Consider the following 22,041-nt stretch of genomic DNA (forward strand, 5'->3'; position numbering starts at 1 on the left):
CGCTCATGGGCAGCAGTTTCTGTTCCAAACCATAATAATTTCTCTAAAAACTTCATTTCACAGGCATTTTTAAACACACTTCATTGTAATTGACAAATCATAAAAATAATTGATGTCAATAAGAGGTCTGTTTCATGACTTTGCTCTAAAAGCTGATCTTTTTCAAATATTTCAATTCCCTTTTTCTTTCAAAATCTAGTTTCATCAAACTGACACCTACTGCAAAGTTGAATTCTGATAAAACCTTTTTCTAGAAGAAAAACGTGCCAGTCCAAAAGAAATCCTGCAACAGAAAAGATTGGGGCCATGGACACCTACTTCTCATCTCCTCAATGTTAAAGTACTTCTAAATAAATTACAATCAAATATTATTCAGCTGCATTAGTACCAAAAAAGAAAATTCAGACAGACTTAAGTAACTAGCAAGTATAAAAAGAGCCTTAGCCACGTAGGAACATAGGCAGCAGAGCGAGATGCTAATTTTCAATAAACAGAGCTGAAATTAAACATATTCCTCTGGCAGCTATCTGGCTAAGCTAAAGGACACTCCCATGTAACCCCTATCATAGGGCATTTGTTTTCTCCGAGCATTTGCCTGATGTATGATTGTCTTGCAGTGATTGGGAATAGGAACCGTTCCCTTCTCAGATGGTGACTCAGAAGTTATTAAACACACACACAAACACTAGCCTATCTTAATTACGTCTTCATCAAATGCAATCACGGAGGCTTGAACTTTCAGTTCAGCCACCTTGTGCCTCAAAGTAAATGTAATCCTTCAGACAAAATGTTTACCAAGCTGAATAACCCGGAGTGGTGGTAAACCGGTGTCAGATGAAAAATTAAGTGCCTTGATGCTTCTAAAAGCATTCCAAACAGTGGGGAAAAAGCAATCAAAATACATTAGCAAAGGAGGCTATTCACACCTCCCCTCTACCCATTTTTAAGCTATAAAAGCAAATGCCACGTGAGCTAAGCAGATAAAGCTTGAATAGACAAGATTAATTAGAAAACAAAATAGAAATGGGAAAAGCTGATGTGCTTTTTTTTTTTTTCCCCCCTTACAGATTTGTGTTCAGTAAGGGCCACTTAAAAAAAAAAAACAAAGAAAACACAAAACCCTAGCATGGGTTGACACTTCCTTGTCTTTCACTGAGTAATGAACCGATTTTCTTGTTCCTTGAAGATAAGGCAACTTTTGACTATGAGAAATATAGGAGAAAGTTTTCTATTATAGGTATAGGTCAGCTAGAGAACAGTGGCAGAAAATTGCTATACCCTATAATTGCAGTGATATAAAGTTGTGGAACATAAGTTTTCCGATGGACTGCTATACTCCCTTTTCTTTTCAGTTTCTGAGACTTCAAGGGCAGGTACCAAGAGACAAGACTGGTCTCTGATGGAAGTTATTCATTTCATAGATAAGGGGAATGATGGATCACTGGAGGGGGTAAGAAAAAAAAATAAAAATGAACTGAAACTTTTCTGTTCCAGCAGTTGGGCTGGGCTAAACGAGGATAGGGAGGGAGTCAACCTGGCTGGGAGGCACCAAGGACAATTTGTTCAATCTGGGAAGCATTGAAACTGAAGCTTCAGATCATGGAGCTTGATGTTCCTCTAAAACCCATAGATACAGAGCACATTTCTAAGTTGTTTTTTTTTTTTTTTGGAATGATTCCCCTTTGTATTTGGCATTGTTTAGAAAGAAATATCCCAATGCCTCACAACTCACTTCTCCCACAAAAAAAAAAAAAAAAAGGGAACCCAAATTCCTCAAAGTCTGGAAAATGAAAATGGCTTCACCTCCAACTCCCTGTATCTCCTCTTTTGTTTGGAGTTCTTTTCTACATGCCTGTGTGTGTGCATATGCATACTTACAGAAAGAGAGACTCTAAGCTACCAAAATAAGCTGTGCACTTGTAAAAGACTACTCCCTGCTTAACAATGCTGACAACTGGATGTGCATTAAATCTTCTCCAGGCAAATCTCTCTTGCAATGTTATCGTTGTTTTGAAAACAAAAACAAACGTCCAATTTTAAAAAAATATGCAGCACTGAAGAACTGAACTTTTTTTTTTTGCATTTTGAATGTAAATTAAAAAAATATATTGTTTTATAGAAACCTCTAGAACTACGTTCTTGAAACATCAATAATTAGAAAGAAAAATAAGCTTCTGAAATATTGGCAGCTTCCTCCTGTTTCAGAACCGTTCGGATTACACGTTGGGTTTGTTTGTTTTCCTGAAACAGACAGCTGAGGTGTTGTTTAGACTCATTCTGCTGTCAGTAATCATCCTCAGCCACATGCCACTAATGCAAGGACAGCTAAACTTTATGAAGATAAACGACTAAGTAGTGCTGGTTGGTGTTTTGCCTGTTTCCATTCAGTAGGCTCTCACACTTGACAGTGACAGTACAACATCATAGACAACCGGCTTCTTGTCATCTGAGCAGCCAGACTAAAAAAATTCACCCTCTTCTGACTACACGGTTCTCATAGATCTGATGCAGGCTTACTTATACTGCTCCCCCTCCTTCCTGCGGATGTGGATTCAATACTGTTACTCCTTAGGAAGCCATATGTGAATCAAATAGCAAAGAATTTAGCGAGGTCCTTGTTTTTCCTAAGTGCTCTGGTACTAGCATAGACAACCTTCCCCCTCGTGCAAATTTAGTTGTTTGTATTCTTGCTACATCAGCAGGTGCTGACTTCTTCATAAAACTTGTATGATTAAAACCTATCTTCCTCCTCAGAAAGAGGGGAGTAATCTCTACTTCTAGGGTGAGTGCTGCCCTGCTTACTCAAGTGCATTAGTCCACTGATGCTCCATTCAAGTATCTTACCAGCTGAGAAATGGGACCCTACTCAGCAGTCACGTTAGGAGTGACAAAAGCCTCACTATCACACAGTGAAATGCCTTCATCACCTCCAGTGCTGTCCGTGTTCTTGACCCTTCCAGGATTATTTAAAAAGGAAAAAAAAAATAGTATTAAGTCACTAAGCTGTTCAAGCAACAGATAAATCAAAGATTTTATAGCTCAGGAGGAAAGACCGTGGGTGACACGTAACCAAAATAAGAGAAGGCTTATTAGTACTGAGCTGAGGAGTTGTGCTACAGCATCTCTGTAGCACAAACATCATTCCCGTGTGATGGGGTGCCACGAGAGATGAGGAAGGATTCTTCAATGCTAGCAAAGAAAGGAAGAAAATTGAATTCCCCATCACTCAGCTGTAAGCAGTCTAATGAAGTGACAAGCAGTTTTCCTAAAATAAAAGAAGAAATGCATGCCTCTGTCTCAATAAAGACCATCAGACTGAAACCTGAAAGAAGCTTGTAAGCACAAATAGAGAATTGGAGAAAAATCACCTCTTCTAGCAAAAGCCCTTGCCTTGCCCAGGTACCCAAAGGCTGCATCTCAGCAGCAGAACCCAGATAGCCTAAGGCCAGGCACACAGGCACAGAGAGCTTGGTAAAAGCCATTCCTGTAGATACTGCGTTGGCTGTCTCAGCTCTGCTGGGTGTCCCTGGGGACAGAGCACGCCCCCCTCGAGGAGCATACCAAACCCTAGCTATAAATGCTCAGTCGTCTTCAATCAAGCTCCTCTTTTCCCAATGGAGGGCTTTTCCCTGGTGGAAAAGTTCCGGTAAAACCCCGCCAAATTACTTCCTGAGGGCAATGAGTACATGAGTCCAGGACTTTGACAACACTGGATCACTTCCAGCATCCTCCGGTCAAGCAAATCCAGCCCTCTATACCTAATCAAATTGCGAGTAAAAAGCTAATAGTTTGTTTCATCACCAAAGCGCCTAGCAGCCCGGAGGTTCACTTTAAAAGGACCTAGCCAGAAACCGCAGGTATTCAAGTGATCTTTTATTACAAGTATTTGTCACTAGCCAGACCTTTCAGGCACCAGTTCCTAGAAGTCCGCACAAGGGGAAAATAAAAGCTAACACGAGCTATCAGGAGTTGGAGAGAGGCCTTCAAAACCATGTCCCAGCGCAGGCTGTCCCAGGAGCAAATCCAGCCTGCCAAATGCCTAAAGCAATCACCATGTGTTCGTAACTTGTTTCCCCTCACCTCCCCAAGAGTGGGCAAATTATATCGACCGTGTTTCTGAGGACCTTCACCGCCTGGTCTCCTATGGAGGCTGCTTCGAACTCACCTCTGGAAATTTCAGTTCCTCCCATTTGTCTTCTTTTCACTCAGGTACACATCTGAACTTGCTCGTGACATCACGTAAGATTTGGAAAGAGGCATCAAGAACAAGGTGGTTTGGGAGAATTCATTTTAATGTCAAGTAAAGGTGTCTTTTCTTTAGTTATCTACTTGAAACAAGTCACAAATCAGCAGCTCGTGCTCTGTATACAGCCTGAAAACAAACTGACAGCCCCCTTTCTGAACACTTTACAGTGTGATTCCAGACAGGCAATGAACACTCCAAATTTATTTACTGATATTTCAAACATTGATGGCTCTCAAAGGTACTTTGCATGGCAACTGCCCTTTTATTTAGAAAATAAGCAAAACTAACGAAGCAAGAAGTATCACTTTGGGCCACTTCTAATGCACTGAATTACACAAGTCTAAATTAAGCTGGAACACTTCCCATAAGGAAGCATTAATTCTGCACTCTCCAAATCCAGCAATCTCGAAGAGATTCATCAGGAATAGACAGTTCAGGTTCATGCACTTAAATCACTGCATGTTACAAAGGGGAACATATGCTGAGTGTCTCCTAACTGGCCTTTTTTTTCATTGCCAGTGTCACATTTCATTGCCTGTCATATTTCAGCTCTGTAGAAACCCTACTTGGAAAGAGCAAAGGAGAATGCCCATTCCCGTGCCTCTGCTAGAGCATTTGTAACAAGTTTCCTCCTAGTGCAAGAGGATTCCAAGTATTGGGGACTTTCTCCTGCAGGAGATCCCCCACCTTGATGTGTACAGAAATGAAGAAACTTCCCCCCCCCCCCCACTTTTCTTTTTTTTGAGGTTGGGCAGGGGCACCAAGAAAAACCTTGGTGCCTTTTCCAAGAAGAGTTGACGATTTTCCTGCTCTTCCTTCAGAGCTCAGGTAACACCCAAAGGCAGAAGGCCTCCAGCAAACCGAGAAACCTTCAGAAAAATCTCAGATTCAGATGTCATCTATTTAGATAGCTCTGGGGGAGCACTGTTGACATGACTTAACAGCTCTCAATCACTTTAACCACAAGCCCTTGCATGTGGGAAGTTTCATCGTGCCCATCAACAGGGCATTGTTTACATTTAACCTTAGCATTTGCCCTTTCTTAAAATGGAGATAGGTTAGAAAGGGAAGTTTTGGCTTACTGTTCACAGCATTTATCGACCTGAAGAGGCTATTATGATAGACTGCGGGTCCACAGGGTCACTTGCACTCTGACTCTGGTTTCCATAAAGCTATAGATTTTGTGATTACAGTGGCTTGCTTCCTTACACTGATAGCTGTGGGTGCATTCAGCCAACAGCTGCAGTGAGCTACACAACTTAACCCAGCTGAAAGCAGAGTCCCAGGAGAAATCTCAGTGTACGTCCTGCTCTGGACAACTCAGCGTTTTGTCTGTGTAGAAAGGCAGAATTTTGAGTATGTATATAGAGATAAGGTAACTTCATGTTGAAGATGTATAAAGGTAAAGCCTTGGCCCAAGAATATGTCTACACAGCATCATCCAGCACCAAAGCTGGTGCTGTGGTGGCAGAGCACCAAGCCAGGCTTGGCATTCAAGCCCCAAGCCCAGCACTGCATTTCCCAGGCCTGGCTCCTGGCCAAGCCGACCTTTGTTTTGCCACCCCTCCTTCAGCTTGCTTAAGAAGAGCTCCTCCGTGCCACACAGGCAGAGCAGCCCTGACGTTCAGCTGCGCCTGAACCCCTGGGCAGTTTAGGGGTGCTCAAACCATTTTCATTAGTGCAGCTTCAAAACGTGGAAACGCTTTAATCCAGATGAAGCTGCAGCAAGGAAGGTGCTGATTGGGCTCTGGATAAGTCACACTCATGGCCTCCTTCCTTTTAATAACGATATCGACCAGTACTGCATAGCTTAAGCTAAGAAAGAAAAAAAGGCCTGGCCATGATACTATTCTGGTAAGAGATTGTAGCTCTGCGGGTACCTAGGACTGCCAACCTTTAACATTTTTACCTCTGCTAGCCAGTCTAAAACATAGCCATGCCAGGCATTCGGTGCCCAATGCCCCTTCACTTGAGGGCCCAGGACTACAGAACTGGCCTATCTTTCAGCACCAGCCGTAGGCTTGTATGCCCCAAAACATTTTTTTCTTTCTTTCTTACACTGACAGCTGTGGGTGTAGCAACAGATATTTGCCCCAACCTAACAACATCTTCTCACGTGTAGTTTCTAAGATAAATCTCCATGCCCAAAAGGCACTGACAGGATGAAATAGTAGCTTATACCACGGTTGCTTTTCACAGTACTTTAACTTGTGTCCTACACGGTATTTTTATTTGCTTGTACAAAACACTATAAAGCTAGATTGAATTTTCTTGAAAATCACAGGAACCAGAGCAGTGCTGTGGAGCGCTCCTGAGCCCATCAACCTGCATGGGAAGATTTTAAGGTTTCTGGTCACAAGACTTTCTAAAAACCATCAGCTCTCAGAGGAGGAAAGACACAAATCTTCACTTTTATTTGCTAAGTTGATTGGCGCGTTATTTTTCCTCCAAGATCCTGCTGAGTCTGCTTGGCTCGTGGCCAAGGGATGCATTTTGCCTCCCTGTTTGTACCAAGTTCAGTACGGCTGTGTGCAACTCAGTGCTGATAAGTGGAGAAACAAACTACTAAATAAGCCCATTTCCCTAGCAACAATCCCCTTTTCTCCAGCACTTTTAAACTCTGGTTTGCAGCATCACTCCTCTTGACCCTAAGTAGGTGAGAGCTATGTCAATACCAAGTGTCACATTCAGACGGCATAAATTGCTCTGAAGCTCCTACTTTTTCTTTCACCTTTCCTACTGCCTAAACTTAAATTGCCAACGCTTTGCATTGCTGGCGAGATCACTGCACAAAAGGACCTGTGGCATTCAGTGTGGATGAAGCTTGCTCCGAAGGGCATCTGGGCATTCCAGCACCGCATCGGTATTCAACCAGTGACATCTCTAATTAAGGGCAAGGGAAATCTTAATCCTGAACGTGTCCGTTTTTCAGAAAAAGACAATGATCTCCGAGCAGACAGTATATCTGTTCAGGACACAGAAGTTTTTGTTCTTAACACACAGTCTTCGGTAGGAATGAAGACAGTATTTCTCTGCTCCTAGGGCAACTCATTAGTGCTCAGAGCTGTGTTCACACATCTTCCCCTAATGCCACACACCTTGGCTACCGCTTCGCACCAAACTTCCCATAAGCCTAAAATCTTTAAGTTCGGTTCTATAACTTATCAGACCGAAAGCTAAACCCCTCCTCAAAAGGGGGAAAAGGGCCAAAACACAAAGGTGTTTAATTAAGAGACGAGTCTTCATTTACCAATATTGCCATGAATGCAGAAAACCCCACGGGGAGTTCCCCAGCAGATGAGAGCCTCAGAAAGGAGAGGAAATACGTGTTCCAAACCAATAATCACCATTTCCACCTTTGCTAGACTAACACCTAGCACTGTCAGCCTAGTTGAAAATCATACTTTATGAGTTCAAAGAAGTTGATACACACACAGACTGGACTGAAACACACACACACACAGAGTGGCAGAACAAGGCACACCACCAGAAAAGAGAACCAGCGCTGCCACAACACACCAAGTCCTTCATTTACGTCCAGGAGCCACTCTCAGACAGGTGTTCTGCTGGGCTTCCCCACTGGATACGCACCTCGCTAATTATTGGATTTGTCTCAGGACTACTGGCACTAATTAACACCGCAGTCTAATTAATCAGAAATTCAAATTCCACCAAACAGCTTTTATGCAGCTATTTCTGCTGCACACAATGGAGAGATTCTTTTGGTTTTGCATTTGGCTTTTTTGTTAGTTTTACTTTGAACTGGCAGCAGGATTAATAGGCTGGATATGAGTAGAACTGAGCACTAACATCGGTCTTATCAAAATCAAACACGTGCCCTTCCCCCTACATTATATTTTATTCTCAAAACGTGATGTTTCTTCACATGACAGCAATCAATTCCTTAACTGTTGCTTGCTATAGATCTTGCCATAGATCTAACCTGCGAGCAGCTCAGGCTTCGCAGAAGAGTCATCTGCCAACGCTGATGACCGAGATACCTGCAGCCCCCCCAGTGCTGAAACTTAAACGCACCCTACCCACAGCTGAATTCTCCAGGTTTGCTCAACTATCGTTTCTTCAGGGACACACGTATTTCTTTCGCTACGTTGGTGGTGTTTCAAGGACAAACTGGACGTTTCGTCTGGCCCTGCAAGAGGTCAGAGGCAAGCCTGGCAACCCAACATTTCAGGAGCCTGAAACATTCACAGTAAGGCACCAATTGGCACGGGCACAGATACCAGCCACGTATTATTGCCACCAGACCACTGCTGATACTTTACATTAAGCCCTTTCCCTCCCACATATTCTAAATGGACATTTAGCTTCCCAGTTACCATTTCTGCCCCTTAAGCATTTGAAACTCTGGCCTCTCAGAGGTGGTCATGGGATAGTGCAGGGCCTCCCGCATCTCCCAGAAGCCCTATTAGAACAACTAAGCAACAGGGAAACATCTATCCCTTCTGGAACATTCACTAATTGCTCTCTGGACCGTACTACTTTCAGTCACACAGGAAAGAAACATGCAATTTTATTTTTACTAAAACAACTATTTTTGCTGGACTTGACTGAAGAAAACAACTGGCTGCTTTAACTACAAAATAAATCAAACTGTGAAATGCAGAGCTGATCATAAACGCTACAAACCTTTAAATAATCCTCTTTCCAGACTGATACTCCTCTACATCTCTAGGCAGGTTTGCCACAGTCCTTATCCCCACAATCTATTATTAAGGTGCCCTGTTAGCTATTTGTACTTTGCACTGCTTAAATAATTCAAACGCAAGCAAGTAGGATGTTCCAAAAACCTACGCTACAGAAGCTTACAGCATACGTGGCTTTAAACAATTTCAGCACTTCAGTCCCGCAGTATTTCACCAGTCCCAGACAACCCTTCATTCCCCATCCAGCAGGGCTTCAGGCCCCTGGGAACCTGGTGTCCTACCTGATTTTACAAAACAGGAGTAGGAGCTCACGCCATCAGGGGCTGGTGTCAAAAAAGCACATCACGCTCACGTCCCCTAAAATCCAGGTCAACTCCAAAGTAAAAAAGCAGTTAAAGAAACCTTCCCCCTCTACCTATGGGCTGTTCTGGAAGATCTGTTCTACTGAATGATTTAGCAGCTGCAGGCGATAGGAGCTACAGGTGCTCGGCACATCTGAAGCATCAGCCCTAATGAGGCAGGCATGGTGGAGAGAGCACAACTGCCAAGGAGCACAGGCAGGGCTTAATCCTGCTGCTGTTAATGACTCAACGGGCCTCGAGATAAGCAAAAGTTAACCCTTATGTTAACCCTTGCTGGCTTTTACATGGGGTAACAATGTTCTCAGTAGCCATACGCTTAAGAAAACTTTCCCTTACCTAAAATATTATGATCTAAATGCATCTGAACATGAAAAAAAAAAAAAAAAAGAAAGGAAGCTCTTTGTGCCTTATGAGTACTAGGAGGCAGACACGAAACCTCAAAGTACTTGTGCATGTCTCCATTTCCCCGACACAACGGCGCTGAGAAATGCCAGCTCCAGACAGGCTGCAGCAGCTGAACATCAGCAGTGCGCTCGCTGGGTGCACATTAACCCAAGTGCTTTTAAACGGGTACAAGAATAATTTAATGCAGCTCTCGTACCCTTCTGAAAACCACGGCTTGTTTTCAACCTCCCATTACGCATCCATGCATCTCTGCGTTTGTTTTCCAGAGTCTTTGTAGGGAAGAAAGAGGGACTTTGCGATCATCCCGCTGATTATACCTACAGCTGGTGAAAATTAGGGAAAGCCAGATGGTGTCTCACCAATCGTTCTGCAGCTGGCCACAAGGAAGGCAGCTGGGGGAGACAAACACTCCCACCACGCTCGTCACAGAACAGCACAAAAAGGAAATGCATCTCCTCCTAGTAAAACTCCAATTTGCTGTTAAAAAATAGAGGTACGAGGGAAATTGTTTCAGGTAATTGCCAGGGAAGGAAGAAAAAATGGACATGCAGTTGCATTGTGAAATGAGGGCAGCAAGACCTAGACTAGTGTGAGTGAATCCTAAGGTACGGCGACCAGCGATGTCCTTTAGCTGCAGATATGGTTGCCACACGTGTCCCCTAAGATGCTTCACATTTACATCTGCAAGCCTCATTTCCTCCCACCCTCTGAAATGCTAAGATCTTCCCCTCCTAAGGCAACACTGTACTGAGAGCAGATGCGGCTCTAAGGCTCAACAGCTGAACTATGTATATATATATATTAAGCAAACACATGATGGTTGGCAAAGAGAACCATTCATTAACACAAAAAATGAGATGATATTGTAGGCTACAATGGAGCACTGCTCTACTGAAATGCTCCTCTGAAGGCCTGGATTTTGATCTCCTTTTACATGCCACATGCAGACCGGTGTTTGAAAGTTACAGGCACCGCGAGCCTCACTCAGCCCTCCTCCTACCTGAACTAACCCAAAAAAGGAATCTGCATCTAAAGCTTTCCATAGTTCTTAAGCACCAGCTGACTGTGAGGTGGGAACTGTCATTCTGATGATTTCACAGATGACTGGGAAAAGGCAATTCTTCACAGGGTCACTGACATGCCTCTCTACACCTTTAGCTTCACTGCATCCGAGGGCTCTTCAGCTGCTGAATCCATTCCCAAAGCACTTTCCATCATATCTCTTGAGCCAGTCATGTCTTTCACCCTTGCAACCCTAAGCCGATAGTCCCATAGCCCTAGATAGACTGAAACTATTTTTTCCAGAGCTGTGATGATGGTGAGCACTCTAAAATTTCTACAACAGTTGTGTACATCTTACTATTTTTTCTTCCTTACTTTGGCAGGTTCTCTTAAATTACTCAGGAACACTTACACACTTGCTGGACCCTCACTGTGCTCAGTGGGTCAAATAATTTGTTGTGATCCACCACAGAAAGGCAAAAAAAATGGCAATTTCAGTCTGCAGCACATTAAAAGCCACCAGTGGCCTTACAGCGTGACAATAAAACACTGAGTGATGCCCTTTGTCAGAAATTGCAAAAGATTGCAAATGAAGCTGAAATGCTCATTTTCTGGAGAAGAAAAACCAGAACAATCTCCAGAGATGTGGTGACAAACCATCACGGTTCGTCCATCACTCCACACGATCGGGCTTTTGTTCCCTCCTGACAGTCCATCTTTCCAACGCACTGATTTTCTTGCAGCCGAGTACCACGCAGCACTGCTCCAGAGCATTAAAACAGCTTCTGCATTTCATCCCAGAGGCTTCCCCACTTAAATGACAAGGAAGGGGCTCTTCTGCATGCAGATTAGCCAGCCCTGCCCTGTACAGCCAGCTGGCATTAGCCTGCACAAGTCTGGGGCTATCGTGACAACCATCAGCTTATCGAGCTGGAAGAATCTCATCCCTTGTGCACCTGACCCCAGGAAGAGACAGCATACAGTTTATTCACAAAACGCTGATGTGTTCATCGACACTGTAGCCATGTAAGAGGCTTTTTAATCCATAGTGTGGAGCATATTGCCTCCCAGCTCAACCTAGCTAGACATTAAAATCAGAAGTCGTGGTAGGTAAGCGCCTAGTAAGAATAGCACTTTGCCATTGCACTGCACGTGATGAGGAATGTTTTCTACTAACAGCAGAAAAGTTATTAGCTCCCCCCATGCCTGTCCACTATTAGGCACTTCTGCTTTGAATACACCAAGATTTCCCCAGTATTATTAGGACAATAAAGGACCAAAATACATTTGACTCTGTTTATCTAATAAACTCAAACCTGTAATGTGCCAAGTGTTTTCCCTGAATGAGTATCGAGTTTACAACTGCATTGGCTTAGCTAGAGGAAGGAGGAAGAGAAATAGGGCAAACACTTTGGTGTTTTAACAATATTATGATGTTCCCTTCTTAATTAATATTGCTGATCCATACACCTCTGTAACAAAGCAGCACAGATCATGATATTGCCCCATAAACTTTTTGCTCTAAGCTTACCATACTTAAATGTAGATACCACTGAGAATCAAGACAGAAAAATGGAGAGAGTTATAAATAAAAAGATTTCATGCAGGAAAGCTAAAACACTAAACTCATGTCTGTGTAGACTCAGAGGATGATTCACTCATTTAATCTAGAAACATTTTCAGACATTAAAGTGAAATAACATATCTGTGTGGGTATGGGGTAACTGGGAGACTAAAGTGATAGAGAAGTTGAAATGTTAAGATACTATATTAAGAGCATATATATTTATGACCAGAGTTGAAAAGAGCTTTAAATATGTCAAAAATTTAAAGACTACATTTTGGGTATGTTTGATAGATTTTCCTACAAACGCTGTGTTTGCTAGGTGGAAGGGGGAATAACCCTATCTCCTAACCCACGCCCTTAGGAGCGAAATACAGCATGATGCCCATACTCCTCCGCCCCAGGGGATCCCACTACAGCAGCCAGTATGGGGCTTACCCACCTGCTGCTGGCTCTTGCAGGCTTCAGCAACCCCTCACCACACACCGCAAAGGTAGGTACAGATAATATAACATATGCATGGTAAGACTTGCATATTTAGACAGATTCTTTTTAAAAATAAAGTACTGGAGAAGATACCCAGACGAGACTGGTACCAGGAGTGCACGGTTTTACTCTGGGCTCTGCTCGCAGCGTACAGCCACCCCGACTTTCTGCCACGTCAACCAGCTCCACGTGGAGCAGCACCTCATCTGGTGCAAAGCGGCACCACTGTGCAGTGACTTAATGAGAATTTCACTAATTAACCCCAGCACAGGACTGATGGCTTTCTGCCTGAGGAGAAGCAAACATTTTCCCTGCCTGCTGGTCCGTGAAAAGCTTTTGTTAGAAGGGCTGATCTTTTTCTGGTGTGCAGAAGAACAGTTGCGTTATGTTTCCGTTTCTGGAAAGAGCTTCAGTGAGTGCTTGCTGCGCCGAGGAGACAGGCTGGAGCAGGCTGTGGTCCTGCAAGACCCGGTGACGTCCAACAGGGCATTGTGACCGCACAGATCCACTGCAAAAGCGTCCTTCTGACACGCTGCTGGAGGAAACGAGCTGTCCCCATCAGCAGTGCAGAGCCGCGCTGAGCCAGGCAGTCTGCCCCTTGTAATGAAAACCCAGCATATGTGCAAAGTAATTAACAGCTACCATTTAACTCCAGAAACTAAATGAACAGGGGCAGAGCTGGAGAACATCAGTGCCAAGAAACACCAGACCAGTTCGAACTGGGAGCAGAGCACAGTGCTTCCCGGCTCGCTCTGCACTCAGGGCTGTGCACACAGCCCCGCAGACGGAAATACAGCTCTCCTACCAGCCTAGCAATATTTATTATTTATAACCGTGATAAAGATCATCTATATAGTCCAACAGAGATGGAATCCACCTACGCTGCACACAGCCTGCCCCCAAAGCAACACCCCCATGTATCCTGTACCGACAGATGAAGCAGCCAGGCTCAGCGATGTGACTGAGGGCACGCAGCCTGCCAGAGGTGCTGAAAAGCTCTTACAGCTCCCTGTCTCCTACGCTGGTAAACTCCAAAGGCAATCCCGGATGGAGGTAGACAATAAAAACAGTCAGTGTTGCCAGGGATCTTATGCTTAATCAGAGTCATGCTGATTTGTATTGATATGAATGGTAGGATATAAAAAAGCTCGTAAATTTTATTGAGTGAAAGCTTCATCAGATATAAAGAAGCGAGACGGTAATGGGCATGAAACTAATAGAATAAAAGCAGTATGGGGTCATATAAAAATACAGACTGATTTCTCTCCAATAAAAGTGACATTCAGAGTATGATAACCACATTTCCAGTAATTGATTAAAGGCGTTTGATCCCCTCTTCTCTCTCAGATAGGACTCAAGCTTGTAGTTGCAACTATACTGGTGTTAAGGATCAAGAAAGTGGAAAAAACACAGCCTGGTTCTTTTAGTTGACCTGAAAATGCAGTGCTCCTATTCTCATCCTCTGTTGCTGATTCTTTCAGTGCTGCCAAATGTTAGAGAGACACCTTAGAAGCAAAGAGCTCAACAGTTAATGCGGTGCAATTTATAGTTGGAGCTTCACCCATGTAAAATACAGCTGTGTCACAAGCCTCAGCTGCAGGAATTTCTTACAGAAGATGCAGAGGCTACGCTGACTTCCAAAGTTATAACTCAGCAGAAGAGCTGAAGCAATAAGCATATTTTATTATTAAAGGCTGCAGGCTTATTTATTTATCCAGACTGCACCAGGCAGATGCTGGAAAGAAGACGCAACCTTTCCCCCAGGCTCATACACACGGGCAATTACATGTCTGAACACCTCCCTCCCAGAGAGAGCTTGGGCTCTGGCTCTGAAGAATGGCAATTGAACGCCACAAGAAGCCAGCACAAGCCAAGGAAGGATGCTGTGGGGTACAGGATAGCACCACGATTCTCAGCCTTTTCTGTACCCTGCTCTTTCTCATTCAACCGAGACCCAGTAGCAATCCAGCATTACATTTAATAACGTGATAAGGCTGGCAGTAAGAAGCCCTGAGCTAACAGGATATTAATCTCTCCATCTTTGGAGAGAGGACAAAGCACGAGAGCAAACACGACCCAGAGGGATATATGAGGACTCAGTTTTTTGCATTTGCTTTATGGGAAATTTCCTCTGGGCTTCTGACCCAGATGGAAACCAGTAGAAGCTAAAGGGGTACCAAAGGAATCTTTCAGCTGCAATTGTGCACATACCTGAGCTAAAGTGTTCAGGCAGGGGGTTGGATGATGTTGTTTGTGCCAGGGACCACTTCAATTTACACTGACTGCTACCTCCTTGAATCCAGGAGTGACAAGTGCACGAGGGAAGCAGGGTGGGCAAGCAGTGGGAGCTGCAGGTAGCTGGGGGCCACCTTTGGATTCCCTCAGAGAGCACAAAAACTATAGTCATACAAGGTGGTTTTATTGTATGGTTCAGCTGAACAAACTGCACTTAAGGTTAACAACTTGAGTGCCTCCCCTCTGGAGCAATTGGGGGAGTTGCGGCAGGACCCCACAGAGACAATGAAAGAGCTGGGCAGGAGCAGCTTGCCCCCTAAACAGAAGGCCTGGCTCTGGCCACTTCCCCAACATTAACTGCAGAACTGCCTGCAGCAAGCTGCGCTTTGTTGCATGGCCATTTTCAAAGTCATGAGCGTGCACCATGCAGGCATGACTTGAGCACAGAGAAGGGCTGCCGATTAACATGTCTTTGCAGCACCCCTTTCACTTCTCCAGGACATTTTCCTTGCAGAGTTACTGTCCATTTGCAGTTTCAAAATGGAGGCTGTCACCTGTACAAGTAATGCTGGCCCAATGCGAGTGGTGTCTGCAACCCTCGTCCTAAATGGCACACAGGCTGGGAAACCAAACAGACAAACTGAATTCTTTGTAGGCTCCCTCCAAAGTGTTCCTGCTAATGGTAAGTCCAGCACATCTTTCCAGGCTTCAGATTTTCCCTCCTTCTGCACCTGTGCCCAGCAGATGCTCAGCAGTTGTGTCCATTATCCTTCCTTCTAGTGCCAGCTCCAGGAACCAGGAAATGCCAGCCCCTGGAAACACCATCTTTGACCTATCCAACAATAATGGCAAAAATTGCTGTGATATCTAAGAATCTGTTTGTTTGTTTTTTGGTCTGGTTGTAATTTAAATCTCACGAGCTGCGAGATCACCTGGGGGTTCTAAAATGGCTTCTGTTCAGGTGAGAAAAAGGTTTATTTAGCTTCCCGCAGCTTCTCATAGAGAGTTGGGTAGCATCTGTGAAAGGCAGCCATTTGATTTTGATTAGATTTGCTGAGCAAAGTTGGAATAAAACCAAAACCACTGAGCACAACTGCTGGGGATGCCCATATGTAACACCAAGACACAGGATGTGAGGAGAAGGATCTGGTCTTACAGCAAGACACGGGCGCGTTTACATGTTCACATGAGACCCAGTAAAAAACACTCGCCTCTGGAACAGCATCCACATCGACCACCTGCTGCCACGTCAGGATCTCTCTGTCTTACGACAGCTAAGCCTGTGTCGACACCAGGCTCTGAAGTGGCAACCTATCTCTGCTTCCCTCTTGGTCTCCCCAGGTTTTCCAGTTCTTTCTTCTTTTGCCTATCCTTGTTTGAATATCATGCAGCAAAAATAATTGCTTGCAATTCCTTTTAAAGATCCACTCGAGGCATTAGTTTTCCATCCTCCTCCATCTCTGTTTTCCCCGTTCTTTCAGTTCATATGCTCCTGTTTCTAACCTGCTCCCACACAGCTTCGGCTCTATCCACCTTCCCCATCCAGGATTTTACATCTCAATCATGTCCTCTCTTAATCTCCTGTCTTCTAATGAATTCAAGCCTAATTTTCTTAACCTCTCCACACAGCTTGAAACCACCGAGACCTTTTATCCTACTAGTTACTCTCTCCCACACCTTTTCTAATTCTTCAATATGCTTTCTGTAATAAGAACAAACCGCTAGAGGCAAAAGCCTCTTTCCTGGCAAGTGGAAAGAGATTTATTAGAAAGAACAGAAGAATGTTAATAGCAGCCCCGTTTCCTGCCTGTGACAGACACAAGCAGACACCCATTCTCAGCTGGTGGAGGTCCTTACGAATCCATCCTGCAGCAGTGACGAAATGGGAGCAGCTGACCTGCGGGGGATTCGGTCTGCTTCCTCACCTACACACTGCACAGACTGTGCAGCTGCTTCTCACCTGTGCAAGAGAACAGCAAGAACCCGACGCCCACCTCAGTAAGCATTTCACTCAAAGGAATCTCATCACTTTCGCATGGTGCAGGTCCCTCGTGGGCTGGGGTGCAAAAAGTTCCTTTCCACTGTTTTACCTGTCTGCTTCAATCTTGACCTAGAGAGACAGGGATCAAGCGTTTCGCTCTAAGGGCGTGTCAATCAGCCTCCTCATCTGTTTCCTGGCAGCACAATACCACTGCGAATTTACAAGAGTTCGATCTCCAGAAGGAAGGGATCAGCAGCTTTGCATCCCGCATGCCACCTGTAGAGCAGTCTAGAGGTTTGCACTTCCCTAAACCGCCTAAGCAAAACGCAAGTGGACTCTCCTAGTGTACGTACTGGAAGTTCACCACTAATGGGTGAAAAACAAAGCAGTTCACAGATGCTTCTTATAGACTTTTCCAGACATCTTCAACCTACCAAGTTCCGAGGATAAGACAGAGACAGAGCATTTTCCTCCTAGTCTGTGTTAACCCAAGGGAAACATGCTGGTCAGGTAACATACTGCCAGTTGTCACCATATCAGGCCTGTTAATCCACAAAGTGGGAGAAACAGCTTCAGATGAGCGTAGGCAAGTTTGAAAGGCAACATTTACTCACAAGACACAGGCTGGTGACCACTTGTCTAGAGAGTAAAGCAGAGAACACAAACTAACCGTGGTTTAATCGCCACCTCTGGCACCTGCGTGACACTGGGCAAGCCACATCACACCTTACGCCAGGCTCTGGGCCTCCCTTCCAGTTCTGTAGAATGAGGACAAACTTCCTACAGATTAAAAGAAAAAAAGTGCAGGGATTAGACACTGAGAAATAAGGCAACAAGAAGCATTGGAAGATATACCCAGTGCCAATGAGACTCATCTAAAAAGCGATCTGTTTCTCAACACAACGGGAGCCACGTGAGGAGAGTTTCTCAGCTCTTCTGGAATACAAACAAGGCCTTTCCCGGGCTGTAATAAATTCCATGAACAAAGTGTATTGTCAAACTGTTGTTTACACATCTTCCAATAAAACGGTACAACATCTTTAATCGGGGTTCTTTACTTTTTATTACCAGGATGTTGTTTATGATTGCAGAATGTTCTTCCTATAGCACTTTGATGCATCCATTAGGCTTCTCTGGTAGCCACAGGGAGATGCAAACCCATTAATTCCTTCGTCATCTCAACACTGTTGCCTCAGGGCTTTAGAAAGATAAACAACTCCATTGTCTAGAAACAAGTCTGAAACTTATCTCTGGACAACTCTGACTCTTCCGAATTACCAAAGTGCGTAGGCTCAGCTCCTATTTCCCCATTTCTCCGTAACTTACAAAAGTCTGAATTAGACCAACGATGATAAACTGTAACCAAACTTAGAACCCAAATCTGGATCTTTTTGCCACTTTTGGTAGAAAGGTTTGGGACAGATTGAAGCTCTATGCAAAACATTTGCAACAGCATCAATCCAAGTTACTGAGTTTTTTTATTATTATTATTATGACAGGGCAATATTATAAATAGAGAAAATACAATAATTACTTCATGTCATTAGAGGATTTTTTTCCCGTTCATCCTTACAGCTGCTGCATGTTTAATCTTTGAGCTTCAGTCAGGCCTTCCAAAGATGATGGCTTTTGCCTGGCATTTTTACATTTGCCAATTCAGCCACTGACTGTGCCTTGCTAGAAAATGTCATTCGGTGCAAGGAAAATTGGAGTTAACACAATCTTTTTCTCCACTGAAAAAGATTCAGGTTCTTATTCCCACTTAGAGATAGCAGTACACGGCCTACTGCTCGAACTGGCAGGGCCCTAGGGATTAGAGTGCTTGTCCTGTGTCTATCTGAAAGGTGCAACTGGCTTAAGGGGGAGGAAGGCAGCACCCCAGGTGTGGGAGCTGCTTTCAGAGTCTTCCTCCACTTCTGCTCATAGCTCAGCTAAAAAAAGAATTAACCCTTAAGACACAATCCTGTAGGTGGCTTTATTATTGTTGTGGATTTATTTATTTATGTATTTTCGTTTCACCCACCCTTTTAAAATTCTTGGTCTTTCTTCTCTGAACCACGAGCAGTCCCAACTGCGCTCTCAGCAGCTTCTTTTGGTGAAGTCCGCTCCCTGGTAGAACACAAGGACGTGAAATGAAACATTAGGGATTCCTCCCAGCGTAATAGAACCCATTACATTTCATGGGATTTCTACATTTCATTTAGCCTGAAATAAAACAAAAATTGTGCGTCTTTCCTGAGTCTATGGAGTGAAAAACCAAATGTGCCTTTAACAGAGCTGCAAAAATTAGTCTCTTCTTATTAAATCATACTTAACAAATTATAGCAGTGACACAAGTTAATTGCAGAGTTATCTGGAGGATGGTAGAGTTATCATGAGTCACTCTAATTAGGAAGAGAGCATTATTTCTAACAGTTACCAAAGCTATCACGTTGGAAGAAATTCTTACTGTGAAACGATGAGCAGCTTCCTGCTCTGCTCTAGCCACGCGTTGCTTCCCGACCCCAGCTCCACTGCTACCATTAATACCTGCTCGAGAAACACTAAAACGGAGCCTCAGTTGCAGAGGCATTCACTGTGCTATAAAGATGGATGCTGCTCAGACACTTCATGGTGTCAGGAAGCACAGCCTGAAAGGTGGCAGGCAGATACCATCACCGACAGTGAGTGAGCAAAGCATGGCAGAATAAACCACTTAGGGTTTATGAGCAGAGCGAGCAGTTAACCAGAGGCTACACTACAAAGCAACGGGGTCCCATTGTCAGCCACATCCCTCTCACAAATCGTGACGGGACAGAAAATACAGCACATCACGTTTCTGTTATTCCAATGCCCAAGGCCAACTGTATGGGGGCAATGAGAAGAGAAGGGCAGATGTAAAGTAAGTACAGATGTAAAAGAAAACACTTCAGCAGCAAGTCACCAGCTACAAGTAACCAGGGACCTGGTAAAGTCACAGCTGCAGAGAAACGGAGATTGGGGGCCTGGAGGAAGAAGAAAAATGCCAAACAGTCACCAGTGCCTTGAGAGCAAGAGCTAAAAAATTGGGTAAGTAGGAGGGGATGCTGTGATTCATTTAGAGACAGGAAAGGGAAGGAGAACGAACTATAAGCCAAGATTTCCTTTTAACCAAAGGACTGGGATGTTCTGGAGGTTTCTCTGGACTTTCCTGCAAAGGAGGATCAGAAATGCACTGAAGCTCCTACACATTGAGAAGGGGTTGAATAATCGTGATTACTTCACACTACAGAAGAGCAATACGTACCACCCAAGAGTGGCAAGGAGTTTACAGTGCCCCTTCACAGACCTCAAGTACTGGGCTGCAACCATTAGTACATAAAATAATATATATATATATATAGGAAAAAAAAAGTGGAAATATTTTATCAGGTTTAACTGGGCAAACTTCTGGTGTCTGTTCAGCACAGTGCTATGATTTCTTCAGAGCCTCCTGGTGCCTCCCGCCTGCGGTTTCTCTTGGGCAAGGGAGAAGCTGTTTGTTGATAAGAGGCCTGCAGCGGTGTGGGGGTGCTAGCAGTCCCTGGAAGATTTAATGCTGCATTTCAGTAACAGCCCACAAAGCACTGGGTAGAACTTCCTCGTTAAGCTGTTTTATGATAAATCAGTGTTAAACTGTAATTGCAATTTGCTTTTCAAGAACACTCATTTCTCAGAAGTCCATAAAAGTTCAGGACGAACATCAGCTAAGCCAGATTTTGCACTTCAGCCCCTTTGTTTTTTGGATTTGAACTATCCCCAATTACTTCCTTATATACCTCTGACATTTAAGAGATCTATAGCCAATGTGTTCTGTGCCTGTTGGCAGGAGCGCAGCATTATTCACACCACCAGATACCACTTTCTGTAATAACTCAGACTGAGGGGAAGGTGCAAGCAAAGCAGCCTGACCTATCTGCAAAGAAAAAATAATGTGTTTTGCTTTTCTACGGTATAAGGGATTTTTTTTCCCCCCACACATCTGAAAGGGAGCTTTGGGACACAAAGGTCTCATTTTAAGCTCCGTACCCAACAGTATGGGGGGGACAATGTCAGACGCATGAAGAGGAGGAACAAAAACAGTAATAATATTCAGCTCTTTCTACCCAATTCTGTCATTTGCTATCGCAACCAAACACACTTCCCTCTGTGTTTCAAGGATCACATCTCATTAACCTGGGCTTCATGCATGCCTAAGGTAATCAGCGATTTGCAGAGGGTCCGTGCAGCACACAGAAGAGATTTCTGGTTTAAGAAAGGAGGCATTTGGAAGCCTATTGCTCAACCAGACGTGAACAGTCTCTCCCGAGGCTCACGATGTGACACTGTTCATGTGCTTCCCCCTTTTCACCATGCAGACGCCCCCAGAACGGTCTCCCAGAGGCGCTGGCTGCAAAAGCGGACCTGGCAGACACATCACCGACCCACTCTGCCAAGAGGGTTTTGTAGATTCCCTGGTAAAAATTACAGATCACCTGCCCTTGTTTCAGGGCTGTCTGTCAACACCCAAATCTTGACATAGCTGCACCAGTGCAGATCTCTGGCACAGCCATCTGGGCCACTTACCCAGCATGAAAACAGGGAGCGCAACCCTGGTGGAAAATTGCAGCTTACAGAAGATAAATGCAGCTACATGGCTAGCTGAAAAATGAGAGCTGGATGGTAGATTCCCATTTCAGAAAAGACTCTCCAGGGATCACTCCTATGGAAAAAAACATCTGCCCTTCGTTTGTATCAAATTCTTGCTGTTCTCGAGTGTCAGAAAAGGGAGCTGCACGCGTTAGTACAACGTATAACTCCTGCACCAGCAGTGTAGTATTGTAGAAATGCAAACATATCCACAACGCGCACAAGAACAATAGGATCAAAAAGCGACACTGAAAGAGAAGCTGGTTAATTGGACCTGGGTGGCATTTGCAAAGTGCAGCTAATCACATGCCAGATGATCAATGCAAGGTAAATTTCAGCACTCTTGTTACTCCATTTGTTATCAGTGACAATTTTCTCATTTAGCTCACTTCGGACAACTGAAGTTACTTTTGCTGCTGTCACCTTACATCTAAGTTGTACTTGGAGATGAGTGCTGTGAACTCACATTT

General features: G+C 44.2%; 1 protein-coding gene across 2 annotated transcripts in view; it reads right to left on the bottom strand.

Moving 5' to 3' along the window:
- GALNT9 (polypeptide N-acetylgalactosaminyltransferase 9) overlaps window positions 1-19,048 on the bottom strand; it is a 243,193-nt gene extending 224,145 nt beyond the window's left edge. Inside the window, exon 1 of one of the 2 annotated variants that reach the window (XM_080558977.1) lies at window positions 18,969-19,048. The gene's annotated coding sequence lies outside the window, so the exon portion shown is untranslated. The remainder of the gene's footprint in view (window positions 1-18,968) is intronic. The other variant, XM_080558978.1, reaches the window with a different exon arrangement.
- Window positions 19,049-22,041: the final 2,993 nt, after the last annotated feature.

Source organism: Anser brachyrhynchus (assembly GCF_964034855.1).
Source record: "Anser brachyrhynchus genome assembly, chromosome: 17".
In the NCBI taxonomy this organism is placed as follows: domain Eukaryota; kingdom Metazoa; phylum Chordata; class Aves; order Anseriformes; family Anatidae; genus Anser; species Anser brachyrhynchus.